The 14,271-nt window shown below is 39.1% G+C and overlaps 1 non-coding gene across 1 annotated transcript; it reads left to right on the top strand.

Annotated features, from left to right (window-relative positions):
- Nucleotides 1-4,475: 4,475 nt before the first annotated feature.
- Nucleotides 4,476-4,579, top strand: LOC148568601 (small nucleolar RNA R71). The gene has a single exon (XR_015883074.1). It is a non-coding gene; the product is annotated as a small nucleolar RNA R71 (small nucleolar RNA).
- The last annotated feature ends 9,692 nt before the right edge of the window (nucleotides 4,580-14,271 follow it).

The raw sequence follows: 14,271 nt of genomic DNA, 5'->3' as shown, positions 1-14,271 counted from the left end.
TGGGTGCCAAATGCATGTCATGTTTTCTCTTTGCCTTCTCTTTATACATCTTAGTGTTTTCATAGGCTTGTGACCTGAATTCCTCCATCTCTTGCAGCTGCAAGATTCTTTTTGCACCAGCAGCATTCCTGTCAAAATTTAGTATCTTGATAGCCCAAAGAGCTTTGTGTTCCAGCTCCAGTGGTAAATGACAAGCCTTCCCATAGACTAATTGATATGGAGACATTCCAAGTGAAGTTTTGAATGCTGTTCTGTATGCCCACAGAGCATCATCCAACTTCTTCGACCAATCCTTTCTAGATGCGCCCACAGTCTTTTCCAGGATCCTCTTCAGCTCTCTGTTGGATATCTCAGTTTGCCCACTTGTTTGAGGATGGTAAGGTGTGGCTACTTTGTGTTTTACCCCATATCGTAAGAGGAGAGCTTCTAGTGGTTTGTTACAAAAGTGGCTCCCTCCATCACTGATGAGGGCTCTTGGGACTCCAAACCGGCTAAAGATATTCTTCCTGAGGAAGTTCATGACTACCTTGTTATCATTAGTTGGGGTTGCAATAGCCTCTACTCACTTGGAAACATAATCTACTGCTACCAGGATGTAATTGTTTGCATATGAGGTTGGGAATGGTCCCATGAAATCAATTCCCCACACATCAAACAGTTCAAGTTCCAAGATGAAATTTTGTGGCATGGCATTTCTTTTGGGCAGGTTTCTAGATCTTTGGCATTCATTGCAGCTTTTTACTAGTTCCTTGGCATCCTTGAAAAGAGTGGGCCAAAAGAATCCGCTTTGTAACACCTTTGCTGCAGTTCTGTCCCCTCCAAAGTGCCTGCCATAGCATGAACCATGGTAGTTCCACAGGACTTCTCTCCCTTTCTCTTTCGAAACACATCTTCTAAGAATTCCATCTGAACATTTCTTGAAGAGATATGGCTCGTCCCAAACAAAGTATTTTGCATCATTCATGAGCTTCATCTTTTGATGTTTATTGATCCCTGGGGGTAATGTCCCAGTTGCCTTGAAATTTGCAATATCTGCGAACCATGGTGCTTTATGAACTATCATCAACTGCTCATCAGGGAAGAGCTCGTTCACATTTGTATCATTTTTTCCACCTTGATCATGAGGGATTCTAGATAAGTGATCTGCCACCTTGTTCTCCACTCCCTTCTTGTCTCTGATTTTAATATCGAATTCCTGCAACAGTAAGATCCACCTTATTAGTCTTGGCTTTGATTCTTGCTTGGCAAACAAATATTTAAGTGCTGTGTGATCTGTAAAAACGATCACTTTAGCACCAATGAGGTATGATCTAAATTTGTCAAATGCAAAAACTATTGCTAGCAACTCTTTTTCAGTAGTGGTATAATTTCTTTGAGTTTCATTAAGGACTTTGCTAGCATAGTATATCACACGAACTAGGTTATCTTTCCTTTGTCCTAACACTGCCCCAACTGCAAAATCAGATGCATCGCACATCAATTCAAATGGTAGGTTCCAATTAGGTGGGGAAATGATAGGAGCAGAGGATAACCACATTTTCAAATGTGCAAATGCTAGTATGCATGTTTCATCAAAGATGAATGGTGTATCAGATACAAGAAGATTGTTTAAGGGCTTGGCTATCTTTGAAAAATCTTTAATAAATCTTCTGTAAAAACCAGCATGCCCTAAAAAACTTCTAATTGCCTTGACATCACTGGGTGGGGGTAATTTTTCAATAAGTTCTACTTTAGCTCTATCAACCTCAATGCCTTGGTGAGAGACCTTGTGACCAAGGACTATCCCCCCTGTCACCATGAAGTGGCATTTTTCCCAGTTCAAGACCAAATTGGTCTCTTGACACCTTTTTAATACCAAGGCGAGGTGATGTAGGCAACTAGGAAAAGAATCTCCGAATACCAAGAAATCATCCATAAAAACTTCAATGAATTTTTCTATCATATCTGAAAAGATAGAAAGCATACAGCGTTGGAAAGTTGCAGGGCCATTACATAACCCAAATGGCATGCGCCTATAGGCAAACACTCCATACAGACAGGTAAATGAGGTTTTCTCTTGGTCTCTTGGATCAACCACTATTTGGTTGTATCCTGAATAACCGTCGAGAAAACAATAATAAGCGTGCCCTGCAAGTCTTTCCAACATCTGATCCATGAATGGAAGGGGAAAATGGTCCTTTCGTGTAGCCTCATTGAGTTTCCTGTAGTCTATGCACATCCGCCATCCTGTGACGGTCCTTGTAGGTATGAGCTCGTTCTTCTCATTGGTAACCACAGTGATCCCTCCCTTCTTTGGTACAACATGTATGGGGCTAACCCAAGGGCTGTCCGAAATTGGGTATATGACTCCTCCTTGCCAAAGCTTCATAACCTCTTTCTGTACCACTTCCTTCATGATTGGGTTCAGCCTTCTTTGGGATTGAATGGATGGCTTGGCGTCATCTTCCAATAGTATTTTATGCATGCATATGGCTGAATTGATTCCCTTCAAGTCAGCAAGGGTCCATCCAATGGCATCCTTATGCTCCCGCAGCACCTTGAGTAGCTCGTCTTCTTGATCTTGACTGAGGGATGAATTTATGATCACTGGGTGGTTTTCATTTTCTCCTAGATATGCATATTTGAGAGTGGGTGGCAATACTTTGAGTTCAGGTTTGGGTGCTTCTGATTTTTCGTTCCCTTCCTTTGGTGCATCTGGTATATGTATTTCTGCTGTAACTGCCTTTTCACTTAATTCAGCTTCTTCCTCCACCAATCTCTCGTTTTCTTCAGGTTCATCTTCTTCAAAATTCTCCTGCACTTCATCCTCAAGTGCATCTAACCTCATGCATTCCCCCAATTGTTCCGGTGGGTAACTCATGGCCTTGAACACATTGAATGTCATCTTTTCATTGTGTAATCTCAGGGTGAGGTCACCCTTCTGAACATCAATGACAGCCCCAGCAGTGGCCAAGAATGGCCTTCCCAAGATGATGGAGGTCTTGGCATCTTCCTGCATGTCCAGCACCATAAAATCTGCTGGGAATATGAAATCTCCTACTTTTACTAGCAAATCCTCGACTATCCCGTGAGGGAATTTGAACGACCGGTCTGCCAGTTGTAGAGCCATTTTTGTTGGTTTAGCCTCCTCAATTTTCATCTTTCTCATCATAGCTACTGACATCAAATTGATGCTGGCCCCTAAGTCACAAAGAGCTTTTTCTACTGTGATTTCTCCTATAATACAAGGGATCTGAAAACTCCCAGGATCCTTCAGTTTCTGAGGTAGTTTATGCTGAATGATAGCACTGCACTCTTCAGTTAGTATCACAGTTTCATTGTTCTTCCAACTTCTCTTCTTAGTCATTAGCTCCTTCAAAAACTTGGCATAAAGTGGCATTTGTTCTATGGCTTCGGCAAATGGTATGTTGATTTGTAGTTTCTTGAAGATTTCCAAAAATCTCAAGAATTGGTTGTCATCTTCCTTTTTCTTCAATAGCTGGGGGTATGGAGCTCTTGAGATGTTTAGTTGGGGTATCTTCTTTTCTTTCTGCAGACTTGGCGTGGGGGCTTGCATTCCATCTTGCTCTTCTCCCTTTTCATTTGAGCCTTCTTCTTGTGGTTTTTGGGGATGTTCCTTCAGTTCCTTTCCACTCCTAAGTGTAATAGCTTGACACTCCTCCCTTTTGCTTGAATGGGCATCATAGCAAAAATTGTGGTTAGGAAGTTGCTTAAACAGATAGCTGATTTGTGTTTCCAGTTTTGTGATGGCAGCATTTTGATTCTGCATGTTTGACTGCACTTCCTCTCTGAATGCTTTACTGTCTTGAATGTCTCTGCATATTCCTTCAATGAAGGTTTCAATCTTAGAGAGCTTGTCATCAATTGATGAGTGGTTCGGAGCAGATGTGCTATTTTGGTTTTGATAAGTATGTGGAGAAGTGTTGTTGTGGGGGTGTTGAGATGTCCTCTGGGTGAATTGTTGGTGCGCTGCATTGTTGTTGGAGTTGTAACGTCTCTGGTCTTGGTTTTGATCTTGCTCACTTTCCCACCCAAAGTTTGGGTGGTTTCTCCATCCAGGGTTGTAAGTCTTAGAGTATGGATCATAGTTTTTCCTTGGTGAATTCCCAATGTAGTTGGCTTGCTCCTGACTCCCCTCTGCTTCTTCGTTCACTCCTTCTTGTGTTGTTGATGAAGTGGAGATTGCTGCTACTTGGTTCCTCTCCATCTTCTTGGTGAGGTCAGCCAGCTGCTGGGTAATGAGCTTGTTTTGGGCCAACAGAGCATCTATATTGTTTAGCTCCATCACTCCTCTTGTGTTCCCTCTTTCGGAAGCATAGAAGTAGTCATTTTCTGCTACTGTTTCAATAACATCTATGGCTTCCTCAATGGTCTTCTTCTTGTTCAAGGATCCTCCAGATGAATGGTCTACTGCCTTCTTTGACTCATAAGAGAGCCCTTCATAGAAAATGTGCAGCTGGACCCATTCGTTGAACATGTCAGGTGGACACCTCCTTGTTAAGTCTTTGAACCTCTTCCATGCTTCATACAGAGTCTCACCATCTTGTTGCTTGAAGGTTTGAACCTCAGCTCTCAGCCTATTGATTCGTTGAGGAGGGTAGAATCTTGCTAAGAATTTGTTCACCACATCCTCCCAAGTTGTCAAGCTCTCCCTTGGGAAGGATTTCAGCCACTTGGCTGCCTTGTCTCTGAGTGAGAAGGGAAATAAGAGCAGTCTATAGGCGTCAGGATGAACACCATTAGATTTCACTGTGTCACATATTCTCATGAAGGTGGTCAAATGTTGATTGGGGTCTTCTTGAACACCTCCTCCAAACGAACAGTTGTTCTGAACAAGGGTGATGAGCTGTGGTTTAAGTTCAAAGTTGTTGGCATGGATTGTTGGCTTTTGGATGCTACTTCCACAGTTGCCTGGGTTTGGATTAATGTAAGAGCCCAAAACTCTTCTATCCTCCCCAGCATGATTTGCTCCACCTCCTTTGCCATGGTTGTGAGTCTCTTCTTCATGATGATTTTCCATGTTTTCTTCTATGTTTGGTTCAAAGTATTCCTCAAACTGTTCCTCCTCTTCTTCAGCACCAACTACTCGTTTTTCTTTTGCCTCCCTCCTTAGTCTAAGGAAGGTTCTCTCCGGTTCAGAATCAAAGGAAGTTGAAGCCCCACTTCTTCTCCCTGTCATACAACTAACAAGTACAAGCAGAGAAATTAGGTGCAAACAGTATTTGTGTCAGAATTGCTGTTAGTTGTGGGTGATGCAATATATCAAACAGTTAGTGGGTTAGCAAACAGAATTGAAAATAACAAAGAAAAATAAAAGAGTAGAGGGAGAAGGGAAGAAGTTTAACTAAAACAAAAAGTAAATCACTCAAACAGAAAATGAAATTCACAAAATAAAATGCTCAATCTAGTGATCTTCCAATCTAATCATTGTTGATGCACAATTAATCCCCGGCAACGGCGCCATAAACTTGATGCGGGGGAAACTTGTCTCTCAACAAATCTCCCTTCGGCAAGTGTACCGAAGTTATCGTCAAGTAAAAACTCACAATAGAGTGAGGTCGAATCCCACAGGGATTGATTGATCAAGCAACTTTAATTAGAAGAATGTTCTAGTTGAGCTAATCTAGAAATTGGGTTAAGAGTTGCATAAAATAAAATGGCAGGAATGTAAAATAACAGAAAAGTAAATGCTAGAATTAAAGGACTGGAAGTAAATAACTGAAAATAAATTGCAGAATTGTAAATGGGAATGGGGGATTTGCTCATAAAAGTAAATGGCAGAAATTAAAGAGAATGGGTAAGATCAGAGATGGGGAGTTCATTGGGCTTATGAGATGTTGCAATTCTCTGGATCAAGTTCATTTTCATCTCTTCCTCAATCAATGCACTCATTGATCTCCTTGGCAATCTTAAGTGATTGAATTGCAATTTCTTGCAATTCAATCTCTCAAATCTTGATCAATAGCCAATTCCTTGGTCAATTGCTCATGAGAAGAGATGAAGTATGGTCACTGATTATACCACATGCATTTCCCAAACCAAGTATTGAGAGGGTTATAGTCACATACCCATCCAAACCCAATTTGGTCCAGCATGAGAAAGCATTTCTAGCTTGATCTCTTCATTCCTCTTCCAAGGTTCAAAAGAGATCCAAGTTTGAATAGCTTCTCTTCCAAGATAACTACTCAATTGGATGAAGATCGAAAGCTTTCAAGTAAAATCAAGAGGAAAGATAGAAGAAGAATAATGAAGATTAGTATTGATCCATCAAATTACAACAGAGCTCCCTAACCCAATAAAAGGGGTTTAGTTGTTCATAGCTCTTGAAAATGAAAACAAAGATGGAGAATACATCATAAAACTAGAAATTTGCAAAGAAAGTAAAATACAGAGAGTAGTTCTCCTTTTTCCCCCAGCTTCCAGAACTTCTTTACAATTCAAAGCTACTCCTATATATACTACTCTTCTCAGCTTCTAGTTTACTCTTCAAGTCTTGGGCCTTTGGATCTTGAGTTTGAAGCAGTTCCTTTCTTTATTTGGGCTTGGCTTTACTTGCAGAGAGAAAGTGCGAAGTGGGCAGAGACTTCAGCTCAGGGCGTAAGGAGTGTTAATCATTTAGTGAAAGTCTAAGTTCGGGAACGTTAGTGACACTTAACATTGTCACTAACGTTCCAATGCACCCCTTTGCCTCACGTTAACTAGGTTAACGTGGCTTTTAACGTTGCCTTGTCAACCTTCGAGAACGTTAGTGACACTCAACATTGTCACTAACATTCCAGTGTCCCCCTTCTTGCTTCACGTTAAAGCTCACGTTAACTAGGTTAACGTGGCTTCTAACGTGGCCTTTGCCATCCTTCGAGAACGTTAGTGACATTCAACATTGTCACTAACGTTCCAATGTGCCCCTAGGTCTCACGTTGGAGTCCACGTTAACTAGGTTAACGTGGCTTCTAACGTGGCCATCTTTTAGCCATCCCAACGTTAGTGACAATGTTAAGTGTCACTAACGTTGGCTCATCCTTCATTTCTCATCGTTAGCTTCCACGTTAACCAAGTTAACGTGGAAGTTAACGTGACTCTTGGGGGTTGTGTGGTTGCTTCAACGTTAGTGACAATGTTGAGTGTCACTAACGTTGTCGACAACTCTTCATCCTCTACGTTAGTTCCCACGTTAACCAAGTTAACGTGGGAGTTAACGTGGTACTTTGCACCATAGGCCAACGTTAGTGATAATGTTGAGTGTCACTAACGTTGGCTTCTCTTCCCTCCTTAACGTTAGAGGCCACGTTAACTAGGTTAACGTGGCTTTTAACGTGGCCACTTATGAGTAATTGCCAACGTTAATGACAATGTTGAGTGTCACTAACGTTGGCTCAACTTCTCTTCTCCACGTTAGAGTTCACGTTAACTTGGTTAACGTGACTCTCTAACATGGGCATTGATGGCTTTTTGAGAGTGTTATTGGCAATCACTTTTCTCATTAATCTTGCAAGTTACCTCCCCTTTTCTTGCTTCTTTTTGGTCCTGAAATCAAGCAACAAAGTGCATCAAAGCTCTAGTCCAAGTCATGAGTAATGCAACATAATATTTGTCACTAAACTTATGCAAAATCCTCATGAAATTATGTAAAATGCACAATGTATGCTTGAGTCAAGGCATAAGTGAATATTTACCCAAAACTAGCTTATTTCCTAAAGAAATGCATGAAACTAACCTAAAAACAGTAAAGAAAAGGTCAGTGAAACTGGCCAAGATGCCCTGGCATCAGCTGTGATAGAGCATTTGGACCATTTTCACAAGAGGATAGGATGCAGCCATTGACCACGGTGATGCCTCCAGACGATTAGCCATGCAGTGACAGCGCATCGGACCATTTTCCAGAGAGGATGAAAAGTAGCCATTGACAATGGTGATGTCCTTACACTTGTAAATTCTCACCAATGATATACATAAGTGTTTCTATCTTTATTTTCTGTCTATTTATTATTTATTTTCGAAAACTCCATAACTATTTTATATCCGCCTGATTGAGATTTACAAGGTGACCATAGCTTGCTTCAAGCCGACAATCTTCGTAGGATCGACCCTTACTCACGTAAGGTTTATTACTTGGATGACCCAGTGCACTTGCTGGTTAGTTGTATCGAAGTTGTGAATGAAAAACAATTTATTAAGACGTGCGTACAGAGTTTTTGGCGCCGTTGCCTGAGATCACAATTTCGTGCACCAAGGCTGCGCAGGCAGGACCCGAGCAGGCTGCGCCACATCATGAGGAGCCCCAGCAGATACAGCCAGCCGATCCACAGGTCCCTTTACAGACAGAGCCTCCGCTTCAGCAGGCAGATCCCCAGACACTCACACAGACTGCAGCCCCTCAAGCCACCATAAAGACACCAGCAGAGCACCCTTCCGGAGATGACACTTCTTCACACCCTTCTTAGATATTTAGCTTAATTTTCACTTTTAGCTTATTAGTTGTGATATAGAAGATATGGATTATTTAGTTTAGTTTACCCTTTTAGCATATAATAATTTGGTTTAATTGAAAATAAAAGAGTAAACTAGAAATTTTAGGCTTTCAGAATCACAACAATCCACCCACTTTATATATATATAACAATAAATGTTGGTAAATTGACAACATTTTTCAAAGAAAATACTTATTTTTATACGAGCCACTCAAAGATTCACATTGAGTTGAATGGAAACTCTTAATTCCTACTTGCATGATATACATAACTGATATATGGTTTTTGAGCCAAAGAACACACAACCCGTGAGTTTTTGAGCCTAATTGCATGGTTACATTATTTAACCATAGTTTTCATTCCTGTGTGTTTTTCCCTTCTTCACTATAATTGCAGACTTTACTTTGTTTCATTCTATATGTCCAATATTCAATGTATTTACATTCTTGCATATGATTGAGGCCATCACTTGTTCTTTGCTCACTTTTTCCAAAATAAGACTATCCTTTTATGTCACCCTTGTTAGCCTCCTTGAGCCTTTTAATCCTCTTCTATTCTATAACCACATCACTAGCCTTAAGCAGAAAAACAAATCAATTATCCCAAATTGAATCTTTGGTTAGCTAAAGATAGAGACTGTGTAACAATTAAGTGTGGGAAAATGTGGGAACATGGGTTGATAGGAAAGGATTAAATGGATAAAATAATCAGAATTTGGGAGCATGCTCGTGTGAAACTTAAATAATTAAAAGAATCCATGTGCATTGATAATGTTATGTTTTCTTTTTTAAAAAAAAATCTTTTAAGTAAATAAATAAATAAGGGGACAAAATTACCCCAATAATAAGTTTAGTAAAAAGATCAATGCACATAGGATAAAATTACAAAAATTTTGATGCATGAGTATGTGACAAGAAAGTGGGAAAATTATGGGAAGCTAGGCATAATTTTAAAATTGTACAGAGTATGTATATACTAAGTGAGATCTTAGACTAATCAAGGATTCAATTTATAGCTCACTTAGCCTTATATATATGCCCCACCTTTACCTTATCCCCATTACAACCTTGAAAAAGACCTCATGATATTTGCATGTGTACATTGAATATTTGTAGATTGGTTTGATGAAGAACAAAGTTTTAGAAAGCATGACTAGAGAAGAATAAAGTGATTAACCCCAAACACTGAGTGACTAGAGTGTATACACAAATCCAGTGAGGGTTCAATGGCTCATTTCCATATATCCATATTTAATTATTGATTATCTTGCAAGTTTGTGAAATCTTTTGATTAACTCAACTCAATTGTGAATGTGTTTTAACATAATTTAGCCTTGGCTGTGCATATATGTTTCCTTGAAGAATTTAACTCAATTTAACCACATGTAAGCTCTATATATATAGGTGGATAATAATTAGAATTGCATGATGCATTTTGGTAGCTTGCATTTAGAATAGATTGCATTGCATAAGATTTCACCATTCTACTTTCACTCTTTTTCATTTTCTCTTAAAATTAGCATGAGGACATACTATTGTTTAAGTGTGGGGAGGTTGATAAACCACTATTTTATGATTTATCTTGTGCTCAATTGAGTATTTTTTATCAATTCTTCACCCACTTATTCATAAGAATTGCATGGTTTTACAATTCCTTCCTTATTCTATGATATATGTGAAAACATGTTTCCTATGCCTTAAAAATTTTAATTTTAATTATCCTTTATTAGCATTCGATGCCATGATCTGTGTGTTAAGTATTTTCAGGCTTCATAGGGCCTGCTTAGAGGACAGAAAGGAAACATGCAAAAATGGAAGGAACGCACAAAATGGAGTTTTGAAGAAAATGGCAGCGACGCGCACGCATGGACGACGCGGATGCCTGCCTAGAGCAAAAACGCAAGCGACGCGCACGCATGGATGATGCAGACGCGTGCCTGGCACAGAGCACAAATGACGCGTACGCGTGACTGACACATATGCGTGGCAAGGAAAATCTCCAATGACGCACACGCGTGACGGACGCCATGTGCAGGAAATTGCAAAAAATGCCCCCAGCGATTTTTGGACCCTTTTTCGGCCCAAATCCAAGCCCAGAAAAACATAATAGAGGCTGGAGAATGAGGGAATCAAATCATTCATTCAACGAACATTTAAAATACACAATTTTAGGTTTTAGATGTAGTTTTAGAGGGAGAGAGGCTCTCTCCTCTCTCTTAGGTTTTAGAATTAGGATTTCTCTTAGAGTATGGTTATTTCTTCAATCCAGGTTCAATGTTCCTTTACTTTAGTTTCTCTTCTACCTTTATTCATTCTATTACTTTAGTTGATTACTTGATGTTGCCAATTTGGTTTATGAATTCCAATGTTTAATTTGATTTTCCATTTAATATAAATTGAGATATTTTAGATTTAAGATTGTTTTCTTCCATTTATGATATAAATAATTTAGATTTTTTCCCTTTTGACTTTGGTTGAGTAATTGGTGACACTTGAGCTGTCAAACTCAGCTATTGATTGAAAATTGGAAATTGCTGATTGATTTAGATCCCTCTAAAGCTAGTCTTTCCACAGGAATAGACTAGGACTTGAGGAATCAAATTGATTAGTCCACTTGACTTTCTTTTATTTAGTAAGGGTTAACTAAGTGGGAGCAATAACAATTCTCATCACACCTGATAAGGAAAACTAGGATGGAATTTCCAGTTCTCATACCTTGCCAAGAGTTTTTCTAATTATTAATTTATTTTTTTTCTTGCCATTTAAATTACTTGTTCCCTATTACAAAAACCCAACGATACTTTTCCATAACCAATAATAAATCATACTACCCTGCAATTCCCTGAGAGACGACCCGAGGTTCAAATATTTTGGTTATAAATTTTATTGGATTTTGTTACTTGTGATAACCAAACTTTTGTACGAAAGGATTCTCTGCTGGTTTAGAAACTATACTTACAACGCGATTATTTTTATAAAATTCTTTACTAGCAAAAAGTCCGGTTCGTCAAACTCTTCAACCCCCTCAAAGAACTCAGGTTAAACACCCCCGATCCACCATTATCCCTATCATAGATCCACAGACGAAGACTGATGAGCGGATAATTTATACGCTTTTTGGCATTGTTTTTAGTATGTTTTTAGTAGGATCCAGTTACTTTTAGGGATGTTTTTATTAGTTTTTATGTTAAATTCACATTTCTGGACTTTACTATGAGTTTGTGTATTTTTCTGTGATTTTAGGTATTTTCTGGCTGAAATTGAGGGACTTGAGCAAAAATCAGATTCAGAGGTTGAAGAAGGACTGTTGATGTTGTTGGATTCTGACCTCCCTGCACTCAAAGTAGATTTTCTAGAGCTACAGAACTCAAAATGGCGCACTTCCAATTGCGTTGGAAAGTAGACATCCAGGGCTTTCCAGAAATATATAAAAGTTCATACTTTGGTCGAGTTTAGATGTCGCAAAAGGGTGTTGAACGCCAGTTCTACGCTGCAGTCTGGAGTTAAACGCTAGAAACACGTCATGAACCAGAGTTGAACGTCAGAAATACGTTACAAACTGGTGTTCAACTCCAAGAATGACCTCTCCACGTGTAAACTTCAAGCTCATCCCAAGCACACACCAAGTGGGCCCCGAAAGTGGATTTATGCATCAATTACTTACTTATGTAAACCCTAGTAACTAGTTTAGTATAAATAGGACTTTTTACTATTGTATTAGACATCTTGGGACGTCTAGTTCTTAGATCATGGGGTTTACAGAAGTAAGTAATTGATGCATAAATCCACTTTCGGGGCTCACTTGGTGTGTGCTTGGGCTGAGCTTGATATTTACACGTGGAGAGGTCATTCTTGGAGTTGAACGCCAGTTTGTAACATATTTCTGGCGTTAAACTCTGGTTCGTGACGTGTTTCTGGCGTTTAACTCCAGACTGCAGCGTAAAACTGGCGTTCAACGCCCTTTTGCGTCATCTAAACTCGACCAAAGTATGGACTATTATATATTTCTGGAAAGCCCTGGATGTCTACTTTCCAACGCAATTAGAAGCGCGCCATTTTAAGTTTTGTAGCTCCAGAAAATTCACTTTGAGTGCAGGGAGGTCAGAATCCAACAGCATCAGCAGTCCTTCTTCAACCTCTGAATCTGATTTTTGCTCAAGTCCCTCAATTTCAGCCAGAAAATACCTGAAATCACAGAAAAACACACAAACTCATAGTAAAGTCCAGAAATGTAAATTTAACATAAAAACTAATAAAAACATCCCTAAAAGTAACTGGATCCTACTAAAAACATACTAAAAACAATGCCAAAAAGCGTATAAATTATCCGCTCATCACAACACCAAACTTAAATTGTTACTTGTCCCCAAGCAACTGAAAATCAAATAGGATAAAAAGAAGAGAATATACTATAAATTCCAAAATATCAATGAAACATAGCTCCAATCAGATGAGCGGGACTTGTAGCTTTTTGCCTCTTGAATAGTTTTGGCATCTCACTTTATCCATTGAAGTTCAGAATGATTAGCATCTATAGGAACTCAGAGTTCAGATAGTGTTATTGATTCTCCTAGTTCAGTATGTTGATTCTTGAACACAGCTACTTTATGAGTCTTGGCCGTGGCCCTAAGCACTTTGTTTTCCAGTATTACCACCGGATACATAAATGCCACAGACACATAATTGGGTGAACCTTTTCAGATTGTGACTCAGCTTTGCTAAAGTCCCCAATTAGAGGTGTCCAGGGTTCTTAAGCACACTCTTTTTTTGCTTTGGACCTTGACTTTAACCGCTCAGTCTCAAGTTTTCACTTGACACCTTCACGCCACAAGCACATGGTTAGGGACAGCTTGGTTTAGCCGCTTAGGCCAGGATTTTATTCCTTTAGGCCCTCCTATCCACTGATGCTCAAAGCCTTGGGATCCATTTTATTTACCCTTGCCTTTTGGTTTTAAGGGTTATTGGCTTTTTGCTCTTGCCTTTTGGTTTTAAGAGCTTTTGGCTTTTTCTGCTTGCTTTTGTATATATTTTTTTTCGCTATTTTTTTTTCTTCTGCAAGCTTTTGTATTCACTGTTTTTTCTTGCTTCAAGAATCATTTTTATGATTTTTCAGATTATCAAATAACATGTCTCCTTGTCATCATTCTTTCAAGAGCCAACATATTTAACATTCATAAACAACAACTTCAAAAGACATATGCACTGTTCAAGCATTCATTCAGAAAACAAGAAGCATTGTCACCACATCAATATAATTAAACTAAGTTCAAGGATAAATTCAAAACTCATGTACTTCTTGTTCTTTTGAATTAAAAATATTTTTCATTTAAGAGAGGTGATGGATTCATATTCATTACTTTAAGGCATAGACACTTAGACACTAATGATCATGTAATAAAGACACAAACATAGATAAACATTTAACATAAGAAAACGAAAAACAGAAAATTTAAGAACAAGGAATGAGTCCACCTTAGTGATGGTGGCATTTTCTTCTTGAGAAACCAATGATATCCTTGAGCTCTTCTATGTCTCTTCCTTGTCTTTGTTGCTCCTCCTTAGTTGCTCCCAATAATTGTGTGGGGGAAAATGTATCCCCTGAGATATCACAGGGATCTCTTGATTTGCAGTCAAATGTTCTACCACTGAGCTATAGATCCTTTACATGAATCTCTCCATCTCCCATGACTTGGAGGTGGAAGCTTTTGTCTTCCCTTTTCTCTTCTCTCTCTTTTTTTTTGAGGTTTCTCTGGCCTTGGGTGCCATCAATGGTTATGGAAAAGCAAAATAAGCAATGCTTTTAC

This window comes from Arachis ipaensis, chromosome B4 (assembly GCF_059453495.1).
Source record: "Arachis ipaensis isolate K30076 ecotype BB chromosome B4, ASM5945349v1, whole genome shotgun sequence".
NCBI classification, from domain to species: Eukaryota; Viridiplantae; Streptophyta; class Magnoliopsida; order Fabales; family Fabaceae; genus Arachis; species Arachis ipaensis.
Note: the sequence above shows the minus strand (reverse complement) of the source record. Positions and strands in the feature narration are given on the sequence as shown.